General features: G+C 42.4%; 1 protein-coding gene across 2 annotated transcripts in view; it reads left to right on the top strand.

Moving 5' to 3' along the window:
• The window catches only part of SPAG6 (sperm associated antigen 6), an 812,261-nt gene that overhangs the window by 321,368 nt on the left and 470,999 nt on the right, over positions 1-19,894 (top strand). The window lies entirely within an intron of this gene.

The raw sequence follows: 19,894 nt of genomic DNA, 5'->3' as shown, positions 1-19,894 counted from the left end.
GTCTGTATTAGTTTACCAAAATTAATTTTCAGTGAACTCTACTTCATCGACCCATATTCAGCAAAATTCACTTCCGTGATTCATTGAATATTCCTAGGGCAAAGAAGTAGTGGCTAGCTACACAACTTTGCCCTTTTCCCCACTGTAGTGCAATCTCGGAGCTGGTATATATAGTTGGGGGGTGCAGGGGGCAAAGCCCCCCACTTGGGTGGGTTCAATTTAATTAGATGTGGTCCATTGTGCCACGGGGCAAGTATTTCATTGCCCTTGAAATATTCAGTGAATCACAGAAGTGAATTTCGCTGACTGCAGGTTGATGAATTGGAGTTTGCTGAAAATGAATTTCAGCAAACTAATATAGACCTACTACAAAACTACTTTACAATAGAACATGCAGTTTATATCTTGAAATATTTTATACAAATGCTAATAAGAGCAAAACATGTTTTACTTGCAGTTACTTCTTTATCTTTAGTGTCCTTCTAAACATTAATGTCATAATTTGGGGGTATATGCTTTACAGCCCACCTGCAAATCAAACAAAGTAAAAAAAATGTCCAGTCTTTTGTCAGCCCTTTTTTCCCAAGCCATATTTCACAAATTTGATTGATGCTTTATAGTCTCCAGTTTATTCATTAATCTCATTATTGCTGTTTTTTTCTTCCTGATCTTCACTAATATCTTTACTTTGCTTCAAAAACCATCTGGACCTACAAAGCTGATCTAAGTATTTTTTTGCACTTGCTCTGTCTCAGTGCTATTAACACTGCGGTGCTGCATTTATTGATTTGGTTGAATTTATCTCTGTTTTTCAGCCTGCACTTGTTAAGGAAATGTTGTACTACTCTTAGGAAATATCAGAATACTGTTACAACAACCTAACCTCCTCTGATACTGCAAAAGCTGTTCTGAGTTTGCCAAAGTTCTCCCGAGTCTGCCAAAATATTTCTATGTTTTGCAAAGTTTTTCTGTGTTGTTGAGGTTTTGTTGTTTGTGCACTTTTTTCTGTATTTTGTGGCCATTTCTCAGGGTTAGTGAACATATTTCCAAGGATTCCGGATACTGCAGGAATTATGACTTTTTTGTAAAGCATTTTTTATTGCAGTTAAGCTCAAAACCAGTTCATTTTACATTAAGAGTATTCTTTTTCACTCTGGTGAGAACAGAGAGCTGAATTCTACCCATCTAACTTGGGGGCTGCTGGTGGAAAACTTATTGTGTGCTGATCTGATTGGCCTGAGGGCTTAACTGTGTAAAATTCTTTCATCCTGCTTGTATAAAAGAATTACATTTTTGTGAGATTCTGCTCATTTATTCAGAGTTTTCCTGAGCCTGGGTTGGACACCTGTGATTACTAGTTTTTGCACTTGCTCTAACTGTCTTAGTGTTATTTAGCACTTCTGTGCTGCATTTATTGATTTTGTTGAATTTATCACTGCTTTTCAGCCTGCACTTGTTAAAGAAATGCCATCTGTTTGTTACTGTACTGTTCTTAGGTTGTTTTAACAGTATTCTGATATTTCAAAAAAACTTGGAAGGCTGCAAGAACATCCAAAAACAAACCACCATTTATTGTAGTACAATTTGTTAAAATCCACTTTAAAAGTAGTACAAAATCCACTTAAAAGTTGCATAAGCACATTTGTCTTCCAGAATATACAAAGATTTTATCAACTGCAACATTGTAACTTATGAGCTGGTTTAAAAAGTGAATGAACAAGTCAGATGTTTAACTTTGCCCCTATTTCTTAAAGCAGAAGTAGTCTTTAACTCCATCATAAATTAATGTACTTAAAAAGGATGAGCTGTTCATCAAATAAAACTAATATATTACTAAGTTGTAACAAAATGTAATATAAATACAAACCTCAAACAATAGATGTTGAACATGATAAAATATGAGCTTATTTTATCTTCTAAAAACTTTAAATTTAAGTAAACAAGTAATAGAGGAATCCTCATTAAGTCCTGGTGTATGTGCTGCATTAAGTTGCAGCTGCTAGTAAAGTTCTTTCTGTTCTAAAACCAGTCCTTTTGGGCTCCCCTAGGATTTATCGGTAGTTGTTCAAGCACTACAAATGTAACTACATACCCGGGAAATAAGTAATGTGTTTTGCTAGTGCATTAGTATTATTTTTTCTATGAATATCATATAAATACTCCCGCATTCTTTCCCTGAACATCCACTCTGTTTTGCCCACGTAGAATCTAAAGCATTCTTGGCAAAGAGCCATGTGTGTCACACCCCTGCTAGAACGACTGTATCTCCCTTTTACAGCAAATCTCTCCTTCACATGAAAGTGGTTGCATACGAGTATGTGATCACAAAAGTTACATGCCTCGCATCTATGCATACCAGGTGCTTTTTTTCTGCCCTATATCATGAGTAAGTGGTAATGAAACTACACTTAAAATTGCCTATCTGATTTTTCCTATGTTCATTGAGGGGTGAAAAATCTGGGGTAGCTTTTTATCCTGACAATATGGGAACAAAATAGTTATTTACCCTGTTTTGAACCACCTCCACCAAAATGGGGTCAGTAAAACCCCCTGGATAACCTCTCCTTAAAAACATGTTCTATAGGTTCACACATTCTTCTAGGAAGTCAACATAATTGGTGACCATCCTTGCTGCTCTTACTAGTCCCCCTTTAACCACATCTTTTTTCTGGGCAATAGGGTGAAAATGTACATAATGTAAAAAGGCATTGGAGTAGGTTGGCTTCCTGTGGATTCTAGAAATCAGTCTACGATTGTAGTCTTTCATAAGCACGACATCCAAATAAGAAATACTGTCACGATCTACGTTGTGTGTAGATTTTCAAAATGTTGTTGTATCATTAATGTTTTCCAAGAAAGCTGGTATTTTTTTCCCTTTCATCCTTCCATACAACACATATATCATCCAGGTACCTCCTACAGAGGTACCAGGATTGGGGGAATTCCTATTAAAAATATATTTCTGTTCCCATTCAATCATGACTATATTAGCATAAAGGAACCCACAGGCTGAACCTATGGCTACCCCATGTTTTTGCAAAAAGTACTGATTTTCAAAAAATATATAGTTATTGTACAGGACCAACCTTAATAATTCAGTAAACATTTCAATTATTTCCTGGGAGAAGTCACTGTGTGTCTCAAAGAATTCAGTAAACCACTGCATATCTATATCATGTGGAATTGTACTGTACAAGTCCTTGCTATCTATGGTTATAAAAATATATAATTCATCAAAGACTCATTGCATTTCTTTAAGAAGTTCCATGCGTCCTTGCATATGTGTGGGACCTTTTGTACCAGTCCTTTTAGGTAGTGGTCTAAGAAGTTTGCTAGTTGAGAAGTAATGGAATTCCTTGCATCCATTACAGGGCACTTTGGTGGTTTGTTACTATTTTTGTGAATCTTTGGTACCCCAAAAATGGTGGATACCATAGAATTTTTCAAGTTCAAATAATTGTACTCATCTTGGCTAATCTGCCTCTGTGTGAGCATATCATAAAGTACTAGTGCAATCTTCTTATATGCCATATGCATCTCATTTTTTGAGAATTGCCTATAGGTATTATCAAATACCTATAGGTATTATCAAATAGGATGTTATACGTACAATCTGTTCAGTCCATCTTATTCATGATCTTAACCCCACCCCCTTTATCTGGCTCCATTATTCTTATGTCTGAAACTCTTAATTTCTTTAATGTTTCAAGTTCCTGCTTACATAATTTAGAATTCAACTTACCCCCTATTCACCTGTGAACCTATAGTGGATCTTGGATCTGATTCACAAATACTTTCAAAGGCTTGCAGCATGGGGTGGAGGGGTGGGTTACAGGTACTAGGTAATCTTAAGTCATTAACACTAGGATTAGTTTGTCCAAACATTGTTTTAAAATTAAGTTTTTAGTGAATTGTTTTGAATCAATTAATACACTTACAATACTGTTCCCCTGACTCATAACAAAAGGAAAGCCCTTAGATAAAAGCTGAGCTTGAGAATGATCAGTATCCATGGAGCTGAAATTAAATACTTTAACTCATTACAGCTAAGTGACGTCTACAGGCATTTCTGCAGTTACCTCCTACTGCTCCTCTAGGCGTCAAATATTGCCTGTTCATATTTGCATTAATAATTTCAAAACCATGCACACACAAGGCATCAGAATATTTTATCTTGAATCATATATGATGCAAACAAAATTGTATTGATATATGACCTCTGTCAATAAGTATTTGTTAGAACTGTAATGTGATAACTTCATTTTTTAAAGGCTGAAGCCACACCTACTGGGAGTTAAAGGTACACACTCAAAAGAGCTCTACTGGAGGGAATGAGTTAAAGTCACCTACAAAATTCGTAACAACAGTGCTACGACACAAGTCCTTAGAGACATTGCAAGCACACCTCACTTCCTCCAGGTCTTCTTGTTCTATGTGGTATTCTTCCACCCCCCCCACCCCCCATGGACTGCTGCTGATGATATTGTCTCCTCAGCCATGGCTCCCTCCCTGTTTGTTGTTTGTCCCTCAGTCTCTTGGATTGCCGAAGTGGTTGATACTCCAAATGGGGTTGCTCAGGGCTGAGATGCTCATGCTGTGGGCCATTTCCCATGTTGTATCCGTCCCTCAGTTACTCAGGAACCTGGGAAATGTCTTAAGTCATATTTCTCCTTTCTTTCCTCCTCACCACTTGGGAGGCTAGTGGTGGTGGATATGCTTTATCATTGCTATATTCCACTCTGTCCCTTTCCACCTTTTTCTGCTTCCTTTCCTTCGTTTTATGAATTTGGGTATCAATATTGTGGAATATGCAGGAATGCTGAATTTTATATTGATCATATAAGCAGTCCTCTGTGATAAATTTATCAAGTAGGATTATTTCATTGCACAATTCTTCTATTTGCCTACTATTATGCTTTACCAGGAGCTCTGTTAGCTCACATCCATGTAAGTCAAATAGTTGGAGCAGGTCCCTGTGTAGAGCTAAATTTGGGATAAACCTCATGGGGTATTTCCATGCCCTGAATCCTTTGGGTACGCTACTAGTTCTAATGGACTCTAATAGGTACCTGCTCTTTAGTTGTAACTTACGAATCTTCAGAAGTTTATACTCAAATGTATTGAGTTGGCTGAACAGGAAGCTTGACTTTGGACAGTCTATGCCTAGGAATAATGATAATATTGGCAAATGACTCAATGAATTTGAGTAGACACAGCCTCTGTGGGTCCTGACAATATTTCAGGATGCTTCTTAAATAGCTTAAAACAGAAACAGAATCTATCGGGGGCACTAGAAACCCACTTTAACCACAACTTCTGAACAGGCTTTGACCCAGAGGAATGAAGGACTGCAAAAGTTGTCCCTCTGCACAAGGGGGGGGGGGGTATCAACTGACCCAGGAAACTACAGACCCATAAGCTTGACCAGTCTTATCTACAAGGCCATGGAGAGAATTATCATGGACCTGATCAATAACGACATAGGAACTCTCCAAAAACTGGACCAGATCCAATTTGGCTTTATCAAAGGGAAGCCTGCTTAGTCTGGTGGACTTCTTTGAAAAAGTCACCAGAGCCTTGGATGAGGGTAAAACAGTACACACCATTTATCTAGACCTGGCCAAAGCTTTTGATACAATCCCCCTCTCAGAGATCATAGAAGTTACTGAATCAGGCATAAACCCTTGCAACATTAGATGGCTCACTGACAGGGCACATGTTGTCCGGATAGGTGAATCCACTTCTAATAAGAAACCTGTTAGTAGTGGTGTCCCACAGAGTTCAGTGTTGAGACCTTTCCTGTTTGGTGTATTTTTCTCTGAAGTGGAGATCAATGTTGGGGGCCTCTGTCTCACAAAGTTCACTGTTGACATCCAACAAACAGGCCTAAAAATGACAAACGACTGGTGCCAAAACCATGGTCTGTGACTAAATGCTAAAAAAATCATACTCTTCATAAATCAGATATCTCTGCAAATTATAATACTGATTGCAGACCCCTAAAAGTAGACCCAGTGGTGAGGGACCTAGGAACACAGATAGATAGTAACCTAAACTTTGACCACCAGGTAGCTACAGTAGCAAGGAAATCCTTCTCTGTGGCTCAACTTATAAGTAAAGGCATGGCATCAAGATCAATGGAAGTCATAATGCCATTGTACTTGGCCCTTATTAGGACCATAATCAAGTACAGTGCTCCCTTCGGCATATACCTAACTAGGCACTTACACCAATTTGAGCTGCCCCAGAGGTTTCTCACTAAAAAATGTAAAGCATAAGACACATGTCTTACGCAGACTGACTAAAGGCCCTATCCCTTTATTCCATCTCATATCGTTTATTGAGAGGTGACTTATGCCAGACCTACAAGGCATTCTCTGATCCAGCCCTGATGAAAATGTTACATATTCACAAGAAAAATTATACAAGGGTAATGCATTCCATGGACCTGAACCTTAACTCAGACTCAAACAGAGCTTGTTGGAGAGACAGATTCGTATCCCAAAGTCTACTTTGTCTATGGAATAAACTTTGCTTCTTCGTAAAACAAAGTGTGTCCCTCACGCTCTTCAGAAAAGAATTTGGATAAATGGATGAGAAACCATAAATTCACTCCTGGGATACTGCCCTTGTCCCTTATGGACAGAGGCAGTCTGTAAAATAATGCAGGGCTCCAGCACCCAAAGACCCACTACCCTGATATTACCCCATCCCATATCTGGGGAATTAAGATATAATATTGTCATATCCTGAGTATTATTAGCTAAGCTTGTAAAGGATGTTGTGCCATTCGCCTAGTAATCACCTATGAACCTATCACCTCTCTCCCAACACCAGACTCTGGTACATATCCAAGGTACTCCTGATTCTTCTAATCAAGTCCTGTGCTTTTTTCCGTCTTTCATGCATTTTCCTTTGGAACATTGAAAAAGGTTGCAATGGAAAAGTCTGTCTATGAACTTTATTGCTCAGAAGAATGAGAAGCAGTGTTCCCTTCTGCCTTCTGGCACATTTTTTGTTGGTTAAAATGTTTTTATTTCCTCCTTAGCCTGTTCTGCATCCAAACTTGTTTGATCCTCCAGGAAAAGATCATCTGTAGACAGCTGGGTACAGCAGCTTGAATCTCACACCTGCCTCTTGGCATTCCCTAATTGCTGGGAAAATTTTGCTCCTCATCTGCCTGGTGTACAGTGAATAATAAATGTTAAGTTGTCTATCTCGCCTTCGTTCTTGCTGGTTGGGATCGGAGCCGATCCTCGGCTCCGACTCGGTCATCTTCTATAGCTCGAGAGCTGTTTACTGGCTCAATGCTACCCCTTATCCCATGATGCCTAGCGATAGCTACTCAGATCTCATTTGCCACTTCAGCTGCAAGGTGCCGTTTTTCTGGCTCAGGCTCGTAGAAAGTTTTTTGTATAACTTTCTTACTCTAGAATTTTATATTTTCAGTGTTTTATTGTTAACAATTAGTCTTGTTTTTGTGATAGCAAGTGTTTAGTTGTAGTATCCCTTCTTTACCTTGTAGAACTCATTTAACTTAGAGAGTTCTCCCCACCCCTCCCCCCCATCCTCTTCTTGTCAGGTTAGCCATTTAGGTTAGAGGCTTTCCTTCTACCTTTCTTTCATAGGCTAGCCGTTTAAGTTAGAGGCTTTCCTATTAAAAAAAAAAAAAAAACTTTATCTATAGTCTTGTAGTATAGTGTGTTTTTTGTGTAGGCTGTATTTTGCTTTGGTAGCTGCTGGTGTATTTGTTGTTTCCTTCTTTCAGGATGTCAAAGGAATCCAAAGTGTCTGGATTCAAGAAGTGTGACTCATGCTGTCAGAAAATGTCTCTGACAAATGGGCACACTTCTTGCGTCTATTGTTTAGGCGCTGTGCACCTGCAGGACTCTTGTTCTATCTGCCATGCCTTTAGTCCAAGAGTCCTGAAGGAGCATAATAATAAGCTTATTCTTAGGGGTCTTTTAAAACCCCAGGATTCACCGGCCAAGAGCTCTCAGTCTGTGAAATCCCCTAAATCTACCAAGCCATCGGCTCCAAGTTTGGAGCCATCCTCGGTTCAGACTCTACCTTCTACTTCGGTTCCGGCTAGTACCAATAAGACTATCTCCCCATCGGCTCCATCAGAAACTTCAGAGCCTTTGCGGAGCCACAAGAGGCTGAGATCCCCTTCACTGGAATCGGTACATTCGGCTCCTCAATCTCCTTTGCTTCAGAGCGAGCGCAGTCACCGATCCTCTCACTCCTTTCGATCCTCTAGGCTGTCCGATCACAATGTGGAGAGAGTGGTCAGTAGGTTGCTAAAGTCGCAGGCACTTGCCAAGATGTTGTCCAGCCCTCCTCAACATCCACTTCTGTCGATGTTCCTCCTCCGACTCCAATGAGTTCGGAGCCAGAGTTCATTGGGGTTCGAGTAGTGGAACCGTCAGCTCCGATAACTCTGTCTCCTTCGGTTCCAACGTTAGCTCTGATCCCTTCGGTGGTGCCTTCCATCGAGGGATCTGAGCACCGGGGTTTCCTCATCAGCTCCGGGGGGGCGAGTGGCATCGGACCCTTGTCCGACCTGGTTCTCCCTCTCGGAACTTCGGTGCAGGTGAGCTCGGCTCCTACATCGGCCTCAGGGCCATCTCCCTTGGTGCGGAGAAAGACTCAGATTTCCTTGGAACCGGAGCTTTCTCTGCATCGTGGCCAGGACGCCTTCGATATCATGAGGAGTGTGCTGGCCACTGAGTCAGCTCCACTATCGGCCCCACCGGCTCCGTCCTCTGTAGTGCCTGTGCCAACCTCTGCTCCTCCTCCAGACCCCAAGTGTAGGGAACCGGCGCTCCAGGGCACCCCATTGGGTGTTTCCTCTTCTTCCGAGGCCTCCCCTGATCATTCAGAGGAGCCCCCTTGTAAGAAGAAGTGCAAGAGGAAGCACATTGACTCCCCTGAGTCTGTCACTTCTGATACAGACTTAGATGATTTGGAAGGGTCCCCGAGATCCCCTTCTGAAGATGTTTCCTTCTCAGACATCCTAGAAATGCTTAAGCAGAGGGGAAACTGGAATCCCCTAGCCCCTACCGAGGATGAGTCTGTATTTCTGGATGCGTTCGGTTCCCGACCTTCCACCTCCTGGGTTTCTCCACTTTTCAATCCACTTATGGCAGTGGTGACTCGAAAGGCTTGGTCAGTTCTGGATACAGTGGAACCAACTCCGAGGAGACCTGGAAAATTCATCACAGCACCCCAGGATAAGCAGTTCCTTACCAAAGGTGTTCCTGTTGATGCCATGGTGGTAGCAGCAGCCACCAAAAAAGAGTTAGAGGAGACCTCTTCATCTGTCCATCCTCCTAACAAGGAGTCTAGGATCATGGACAGATATGGGAAGCGAATGTTCTCTTCAGTGACTTTTTCTATGAGGTCACTGAACTACTTATGTCATTTTACCTGGCTTCAGAGGGATCTCCTTAAAGAGCTCAGAGATACCCTTCAAGATCCATCAGCTGAGGGGGCTCAAGCTAAAGTAGCTTCCAAGCTGGCGATGCTTAATTCTGTAGTTAACTCCTCCATGAGGCTCATTTCCTTTGCAGCCGATGGTGCGAGTAGAGCCGCAGGTACTGGTGTGGCCCTTAGGAGGCATGCATGGATGCGGCTGTGTAATTTTGCGGAACCCTTTTGAGCGTCATTCACCAACACCCCCTTTGATGGTTCCTTTCTTTTTGGACCACAGGTGAAAGACACTTTGACTAGGTGTGAGCAAGAAGGCAAAACTCTCTCTGCCATGGGAGTCCGTTTTTCCACTCCTTCTAGACCGTACCCCAAGGGTCAGAAGAATGGCAAAATGTGGTTTCAAAAATCCCAGGGAGACTTGCCTAACACACGTAGCAATTTTTCCTCCAGGGGTAGAGGGGGAAACAATAACAACAGACGCCGCCCTCATGGCAGAGGAGGTCTGCAGAACCAGGGCAACAGAGAATCCTTTTCTGATAAGCCCTTTCAGCTTCCCTGAAGGGTTGCCTGGCTGCTCACCTCTGGAGAGAGTCAGGGGAAGACTTTCACTGTACCCAAAAGCCTGGCAAAATTTAACGCAAGACAGATGGGTACAGTCCATTATACCCGGAGGTTACAAAATTCCCTTCTGTCAACCCCCCTTACCGTCAAGGAAATCCCTTCCAGATGTTCCACCCAATCTGAAGGACCAAGCAGTAATAGAAATCTCAAAACTGCTAGAAAAAAAGAGTCATCCAGGAAGTCCTGGCAGACCAGCACGGATCCGGAACTTACTCAAGGTTCTTTTTGGTACCAAAAAAGACAGGTGACTGGAGACTGATTCTGGATCTCAGCAGACTAAACAGGTCTGTACAAAGAACAAAGTTTCGGATGGTCATGCTACAGTCCATTCTACCCTTTCTGGGTCAGGACAATTGGATGTGCTCGATAGATCTTCAGGACGCGTACTACCATATCAAGATGGACAGGCGCTCCAGGAGATTTCTTCGCTTCCGGCTGGGAGCCAGTCATTACCAGTTCAGAGCTCTGCCCTTTGGTCTCACCACAGCCCCCAAGGGGTTCACCAAATGTATGGCAGTGGTCACGGCTCACCTGAGACATCGAGGATTCCAGGTGTTTCCATATCTAGACGACTGGCTCCTCACTGCTACTACCAGGCATCAACTTCTACAAGCCAGGGACTATACAATCACAGTCTGCTCCCAGCTAGGCATTACAATAAACTTTGAAAAATCTGCCTTGTTGCCCTGTCAATCTATCACCTACATAGGTGCAGACTTAGATACAAGGAACATGTCCGCAAGGCTACCCCCAGAAAGGATGTCTACAATTCGTCAGCAAGTACAAATTCTAATGCAGAGCAAAAGAATCCCAAGTCAGGTTCATCCTTCAAACTCTGGGTTCCATGGCGACAGCCATTCTTCTAATCCCACCGGCCCGCTTTTACATGAGGATCCTTCAGTGGCTTCTGTTCACACAGTGGTCTTTCCAACAGCTGCCCATGTCTCACATGATCATGATTACAGACGCATGCAAAAGGCACCTTTCCTGGTGGATGGTCTCCCCACTAGTGACTCAGGGCAGACCCTTCATTCAGCCTCCTCCGGTAGCCACAGTGACCACAGATGCCTCCCTGATAGGGTGGGGGGGGGGCATTATCAGGGCAGGACAGTCCAAGGCACTTGGCAGCCTCACAAGTACCATCTGCACATAAATGTCCTAGAAATGAGAGCCGTGCTCCTAGTGTTGCAAGCCCTTCAGGACTCTCTTCCTTCTGGGGCCATTGCAATTCAAACAGACAACATGTCAGTGGTGTGGTACATCAACTGGCAGTGCGGAACCAGGTCCTACCCCCTGTGTCGAGAAGCACTCAGACTGTGGCAGTGGGCGATTTCCTCCCAACGTTTTCTGATTGCGACGCACATCCCTGGAAGGTCCAACGTCATAGCGATCAGGTTCAGCAGAGCTATCCTCATGCCTCATGAGTGGTCTCTGAATCAGGAAGCTGCGGATCTTATCTTTCACAAATGGGACAGCCTTGCTGCGATCTTTTTGCCACCCCCTTCAACAGCAAATGCAGCAACTACTTCTCCCTTCTTCCACTTCCAGGTCACTCACCCAGAGACGCTCTAGTCCACGATTGGCCACAGAGATTTCTTTATGCCTTTCCTCCATTTCCCCTGATTCCAAAACTCGTACAGAAAGCAATATCGTTGGGTTGCAAAATGATCCTCATTGCTCCCTACTGGCCTCGACAGATATGGTTCCCATTCCTGCACCATTACCTTCTCGATCAGCCCTGGACTCTGGATTCAATTCCAGACCTACTGATTCATCAATCAGATGGGTTGCATCAATCCCTCCAAACCCTCCAGCTCACAGCTTGGTTGCTCCACTTCCAACCTTAGCCAGGCTTCCTAGTATTTCCCTGGCTGTACGTGAAATTATTGTCTCCTCTCACAAGTCCACAACCAGAAAAATCTATGCTAGTAAATGTAAATGTTTTTCTTGTTGGGCAGAGGCTAGGAACGTAGATCCCTTTTCAGCCCCAGTCCATGAAATTCTAGAATTCCTAGCACAACTTTTTCATTCTGGGTCCGCTTCTGCTACAATCAGGGTTCAATTAGCGGCCATTTCTAACTTTCATGTTGGTCTGTCAAATTCAAACATTCAAACATTATGAATTATAAGCTCTGTAAAGCTTTTTTGAGAGGGACCACTCTCCTTAGGCCTCCAGTGAGAGATCCCCCTCCTCCTTGGGTCCTTAATCTGGTACTAACTTCCTTAACTCTGCCACCTTTTGAACCAGCAGCATCCTGCCCCATTAAGTTTCTGTCTTGGAAGACACTCTTTCTGGTAGCTTTTACTTCAGCCAGACACATCTGTGAACTTCAGGCACTATGTGTTTGTCCTCCATACTTGGTTTTTCATAAGGACAAGGTTGCTCTGAGGAATAATCCTTTGTTTCTTCCGAAAGTTTGCTCAGAAAATAATTTAAACCAATCTATAGACCTTTTTGTGTTTTTCCCTAACCACACCAACAAGGCAGAGTACCAATTACACCAATTGGACGTTCATAGACAATTACGTTTTTACCTGCACAGGACTAAGGAAATAAGGAAGTCAGGCCAACTATTCCTCTCCTATGCTCTAGGCAAACAAGGTCTCTCAGTTTCCAAGGTGACCTTATCCAGGTGGTTGTCTCACACTATTACTTTCATTTATTAATTAAGCAACAAAGAGTTACCTATCAAACCGAAAGGTCATTCTACTAGGGCCTTGGCCACCTCTGTAGCCTTCCAGTCTAGGTTACCCATGGATTCTATCTGTGCAGCTGCTACGTGGATGAAGCTGCCACTACGGAGTGGATACTGGCTGGCATCAATATCTGCAAGGGTTGCTGGGGGTGTAGCCATGGATGCCCGTGCCTGCTGCCGTACCCTGGTGATGCTTCTTCGAAGGGTTGCACGACAAGGCATCTCCTGCAGTACATTGTCATCTGCTGTGCCTAGCACACTCTGCATTACCAAGCTCGGCAATTCATTACCAGTTACCGCCCTCTGCCGCAGTTCCGCTCGCAATGTAGCCACTTGTGCCATTGTTGCATCTGGGCCGTGCTGGTGTGGCAGTGATTTCAGCAATTCCTCACCCTCTTCCTGGCGAACAGTGATGGCACGTCCTCTGCATGCCTTCGCTCTCCGCTCACTACATGCCCAGTACCGTTTTGGTGGTGTCTCACGTTCCAAATGGTAGAGGTACCCCTCCACCACCAGCATGGGTTTGCCACGTTGGCTGGGCACTGTGCTGTATTTGTTGCCAATCAGACCAGGGCTATACACATACATACATTCCAGCATGGTTGCAGCACTTGTAGATAGTCTCTCGGAATCCATCACAGCCGGTGGAGCTTGGTATGGGATATACTACTGAACTTGGAGGAAGTCCCTTCCAGACTGTAGGCCACTCGGTTTACACCTCCTTGTCTTACACCGTGTGTAGTAACTCTGTCTGTCACAGTGGCCCTGTAGAGCTTTGTGCACTCCAACCGTCTCTGACAGCCTCTTCACTATGGTTGCAATGTCTGCAGTTAACACATCCCTGGGGTTGCCGTATGCTTGTACTCTGTTTAGAGTCCACGATGCCTAATTGAGCACAGGTTCTGTGTGTACTGTGCCAGCCCCCTTTAACTCCCAGTTGTTGCTGCCAGCCAATCACGGTATAGGGCTTGGTGTCTGTTTAAGTGGCAGATGTTACATAGGGAGGTACCTCTGTCTTGCACCCTTGTCTTCCTACATGGGGCTGGGTACTTGTCTATACCCCTGTAACAGGGACAACTTGATGTGTTTAGCAAAACCTGCATGTCTTACACTACTGTGGAGTCGGAGATGGGTTACAGCTACTATATCTCCTGCTACTGGGTAGTATGTCATGCTTTACCAGGTTGGCATGGTCACACTTACAACTGCACTCAGGGGCTCTAGCAGGATAGGTACTGTTTGTTGCAGGCATGCCTGTTATTTGGGTTTGTCCTGTACTACAGACCCCCTGCTGTGACATGCTTACTACTAGTACACAGACAGGAGTTTCCCTAGGTTATAGTGTGTATGGACTATTGACCCTGACACTGCTTTGTCTGTACCTTTAAGGGTTTAGCCTGACACATGACCTGCTATTCTCTGCAGCATTCCTCGGGTAAAGTGTGCCGTGCATTTCTCTACGTGATGGGGACTTTACTTCCTGCTTCTCGGGGACTGTTTGCTGTGTTTGCGTGGACAACTGGGGCTGTGAGGGTAAGTACTAGTTTCATATCTGCTTTTGCAACAGTTTTGGAGCACTACCGTTGTGCTGTTTATCGCACCGATCAGCGTGTGTTTGCCGGCCGTGTACGCTATGTGTTGACGGCCTGCGTGTTTGCCTTAGGGGCCGTCTGCTTTTGTGTGTTTTCTCACCGCCGTATCTTTCCGCATGGTATCTACGTTTCGGCAGCACCGCTCTATGGTTTAGCGGTGCTGCGGCCTTCTGGTTTCGGCGATGTAGCTCGCGGGCATTTGTCTCGCGATCTACACGCCGGAACCCAGACCAGTCACCATTTCAGTCCCCCAGGGTTTTGTGCTGGGACCTTTTCTGAAGTAAAAGCCAGTTCCAAAGGGCTCTGGCTTTATAAGTTTGACAGTGACTGCAAGCTAGGAGCAGTCATTGAATCTCCAAATGACTTAGCCATCTTGCAGGAAGATTTGTCTGAAATAAATAACTGGTGCCATAATCTGGACTGAAACTAAATGCCAAAAAATGCATTATTGTAGTCTTTGGGAAGTCATCTAACTCAGGGAACTACCATATTGACAATATACCCCCTAAGAGATGACCCAGTTGTTCAGAATGTGGTAACTTATGTGGGCAGTGACCTAACTTTTGACCAATATTTGTCTATGGTTGTAAGAAAGTCCTTCTATATTGCATAGCTTGTAAACAAAATGATTGTGTATAGCTCTATAGATGTCATTGCAGCCCTTTACTCTGTCCTCATTATGCCATTCATTGAATATAAAGCCCCCTCTGACATGTATCAGTCCAGATACTTGCAACAACTGGGACTCCCACAGAGATACCTTGCTAAAAGGATATAGTCTGCTAAGAGTTGACATGTATCTGGCATACAAAGTATCCCCTGACCCACTACTAATGGGTTTAACGCACATCAGCAAATCAAATGGCATCAGAAATACTGAGTATAGGGATCTAAACCTCTTCTGCAAGATCAAAAGAACAGTTTGGAGGGACAGGTATATCTTGTAAAGGATAACACTGCTGTGAAACAAACTCCCCATCCACATAAAATAAAGTTCATCCCTGTTCATTTTGAAACACAGCATAGATCTATGGATGGGAAACAGAATATTTACCATAGAACTGCCCCATGTGCTACTGATAGACAAAGGTAGTTCCTAACTGCTTTATTCCATGCACGGATCCTCTCAAATTATCCATGATATGATCCCAGTTATTCTTATTAGCGGTAATATATAATTATTGACCATGGGATGGGTAAGGCCATTCTATAACCAAATAGAATAAGTTATTTCCAGCACAGAAACGGAAATTGGCCTGGCTTAAAATGGTCTACAGCTAGCCTGGTACTTGCCTATAAACCTATGTTTTTTGCTGAACAACTACAGGATTCTTCCCAGCCAGTGTTTTCTCTTCATCTTTTCTGGTTGATTTTCTTTCAAGTTCTCTAAATTTCTTCTTTGTTGGCAAACAGGCAGTGTACTTACTAGGCAGTAGTTGAATTTTACCCAAGCTTACATTTCACTGGTGCCTTTTTCTCAGGTTCTGTTTTCACTCTGGTTGAGCTGAAATTTTGTTCTGTGTGCAGCCATCTTGGTAAGTCTATATAGTTTCCCTTTTTGGTTATTTCCTGGCATTTTTCTTTCAGTGCCATTACCTCCCTTTTTGGGGGTTGAAAGCTCCGAGCTTTTCGCTCACTAACTGTCCTTTATATGGAGCTCCTCTCAAGCACTCTTCAGATTTGAAAAACTGGCCGGTAGCAATGGGGTAGGACTCATATTTCTTAGGCTACTGCAACAGTAATCTGTCAGGACATTATTTGCTGTTATGGTACGTTTACTTACACAATTGTACTTTCCCTCCTGGTTGTCCCCCCCATTGGGAAGTATGTGAAAAGTAAATACCATTTGTAATATTCTAACATTTTCCACATTTCTTTCAAGCATTCATTAAATAAACAACACATTTCTAACAATATGTAAGTTGTGAAATGCACTTAAAGCAGATGAAGGAAATCTCTCATGTCTGCATGAATGTTCATACTTAATACATTCCTTTGTAAGTTTAACATTTGACTCAATACCTTTTTCTAGAAGGAAGTCAGCTAAATAACAGTATAAACAATCTCATCATTATTTTTCAGTTTTCAACAAAAAAAATCCATATTTGTTTCATCTGGCTTACTTTACCTTAGCATGCATAGCCTATGTCATGCTCTACATCACACCCTAAATCCTACACACAAAACTTCCAAGTGTTTAATCATTTAAGTCTTCACACAAGAATAATTTTCCTATTTCTGATTTACTGTAAGTCTTGTTACACAGTCAGTGGTAGTGATGGAAGCCCTCCCCTATCCATGTAAGTGTTTCTAACAATGCTGTGTATTTCAAACCATTAGTTGTTGTCCATCTTCTCTTCAACAGACTTGCTTCACTGCGGCATGTGCAACCTTCTGCCTGTTTGACATATGTGCGCTAAAAGTTCCTAACTCTTTCATTCTGCATGGAACTTCTAAACATTTTCAGTCAATGCAAAGCACAGAGTTAATTAATCCAGATCTGTCATACACCTCTGTAGTAGTAGTAGTCTAAACTCCTTGTCTAACTCCTGCAGTCCTTTATGGTCAGTCTCATAGACAGCATGTGCTGCATCCTGCAAATCTGGAAAAGTCTTAAAAAAATTATGCAAAATAGTCTCAAACTATTGTCAGGTAAAACAGTTGAGAATGCAGCTTTCTCATAGCCTTCACAAACTGCATTCTTGTCTAAGTGAAGGAACTGTAATCCTCATCAGAGTGCACTTAGCTATAACTAACTGTACACACCTCCCCTGAATGCCAAAGCAGAGGCAAGATATGGTCCTTACAGATCTCACAACTGTATGTCAGAGTTGTTCATCAGACACTGTCAGACAGCCACAAGAATTTAATGTGCTGTTTCAGATTTCACTTGCACAACATGCGATCCATTCCAGATTGCCATGGATTCCTGAACAAAAGCCTGGCTGTCTTGTTCTTCCTTTTCAAGCACACCGGTGATACATATGTATCTCTTCTTTGCCTATCCCCAAAATCCACTTTCCTTTGCCGTAATTTTAACCACAGATTAATATTTATAATTTAAATCCTGGTTATCGTTTTGTAAATGCTCAGTCACTTCGGGTCTGTATTATAAGATCGATGTTGAACATTGAACAACATATGGTCAACACCATATGGTCGATGTCTTCAAACATCGACCTTATAAAAAGACAAAAAAAAAAAAGAAAAAAGTACCCTAATGGGTTTAAGCAGGGGGGCAAGCCCCCCTGCACCCCCCACACCCCCCACTACTTAAATATATCAACTCCGAGACCGCACTACATTGCAGTAAATGGAAATCTCCCCTTATGGAGATTTCCATTTACACTCTCGAGATTCTGAGCATTCAATATTCTCGTGTCGACAATGTCAGTTTTGACATTGTTGGCTTTTGAGAATATAATATAGACCCGTCACTTCCACATGAGCGATCATGGCTTCCGATGCCTCATCCTCTTGTACCTTGGGTTTAGGCATATAAGTTGCAAGGTATTCATAGAATCTTACTTTTTACTGCCTCCATTGGTACAGCAATCTCTGTTCTCCTTTGTAAATTCTTAGACCGTGATACTTCAAGTGTCTTCAAAGCATTCTCATTCACAATGCTGTCTGCTTTCACCTTCAGTCATTGTTTTCTCCCAAACTCTTTTTCATCTTCTTTTTTGTTCTGCCCAGTTTGGGCATGCATTCCTGTATCTTTCTTCTTTAAATACCTTAAAAAAATGAACATTCCAAATTTAAAAAAAAAAATGAACATTCCAAATTTAAAAAAATTTTAAGGTACATATAATAATTCCTTTCATGGAATACCTGGGAACATATGTACTGATCATTGCACCATCACCAAAATCCAGGGTTTAGTCAGGGCCAAAGTCTCTTTATAGTGAGTCACTTTGAGTTAAAATGATCATAATGCCAGTGTGGCACTTCATCAGTAGTAATTTCATCCATACCTGGGTACATAAATACAAGCTATGGATATAAATTTAGCATCACCAACTTTGATATTAACAAGCCAAGATTCACATTGCTGTAAGGGATGTGTGGAGTAGAGATGGATCAGTTGAGATTTAAATTTATTAGGCATAATTAGTGCTGACCACTTTAAAGCCCTTTGCTAGTGGCATAGATCAGTAGTTGGAGCAGTGGTAGTGCACACTTTTGGGGCATAGTTGCCCTTTGACTTCTTCATGGTTTTTTAACAGTTTGTTTAAGATGTTTAAATATATTGAGTTCCTGTAGTCACTTTAACCTCTGTCTGGGTTCAGGAATAGTGCAGTTTTAGTGCGACATATATCATAGCAGAGATCTTATATTTCAGACATGAGTAAAAGTGCATTTCTAGGTTGTCTCTCCTTGGTAGATGCATTGATATTGCAAAGCTGATTCATACAACTCTTACAAAGAAGGTCCTTTTTGTTATATTTGCAAAATATATGCGTGATTCTTCTTCTTCTTTTGCTTTCGGCTTTTCCCGGTTAGGGGTCACCACTGCGGATCACCTGTCCGGTCAGGATTGTCAGTAGAGTTTTACAGTGCCGAGTTGCCAGCTCGGCACCTAACCTTCCATGGAAGGCACACACATGCACGCACTCACACCTAGGGCCAATTTAGAGTGTACAATCCACCGACAGCATGTCTTTAGGATGTGGGAGGAAACTGGATCACCCGGAGGAAACCCACGCGACCACTGGGAGGACATGCAGACTCCGCACAGAATTTATCACACACACACACAAGAATAGTGGGATCATACATTATTATGCATTATATGTGGCTTTACTGGAACATCACAAAGTCCGGGGTTCTATCCCCACATCAAGCATTGGATTATTTTTCCAGTAATGACATTGTTGTGCAACTTGGGAGGATTGATGCATTCCTGATGTGCTAACCTTCTTTAGCCAGTGATTATAGCTGAGATCATGTTAAGGATCCCATTGCATTTGTCAGTGATAAGCAGGGATATATTTCTCAATGTCATGGCCAGTTTTTTCTCCAGGTAATACAGACAGCATCCTAAATCTCCACTGTAAAACAGCTATATGCTTAGGGGGATCTACATAGTCAGTAAATTAAAAAAAGTGAAATCAGAAGAACAATACTCCCTAGAATTCTTTATAAAAGATGCATGATAAATCCATGGCCACTTAAATTACATTCTGTTAATCCTAGTGCCATGACATTAGAATTTGTGATTTCTTTTTGCCATTATCAGCACTAGTAAGGAGATGAGACTTTGATAATTCACTCTGACTTTGCCATCTGAAGTTGTTGTCCTTCCTGCTCACTCATGAAGGTAAGTTACAGTCAGTTTTGTCTGTATGTGTTCTTTGTCTTACTTATTCCAAGTACATTTTTATAATTTGGGGAACATTCCTTATTTTAGTTCATTGCTCATCCATCCTGGTACATAATTTCATAAAGCCAGTAAAGGGTAAGAGAAACAAGCATGTGTCAAAAATTTGTTTCTAAACTGAACTAAATGTAATCTGTTTAATCATATTAAGATTTTCTTTAGGTCATGAGTCA

This window comes from Protopterus annectens, chromosome 3.part0 (genome assembly GCF_019279795.1).
Source record: "Protopterus annectens isolate FY-2018-M chromosome 3.part0, PAN1.0, whole genome shotgun sequence".
In the NCBI taxonomy this organism is placed as follows: Eukaryota; Metazoa; Chordata; order Ceratodontiformes; family Protopteridae; genus Protopterus; species Protopterus annectens.
The sequence above is the reverse complement of the archived record's forward strand: the minus strand, read 5'-3'. Positions and strand labels throughout refer to the sequence as shown.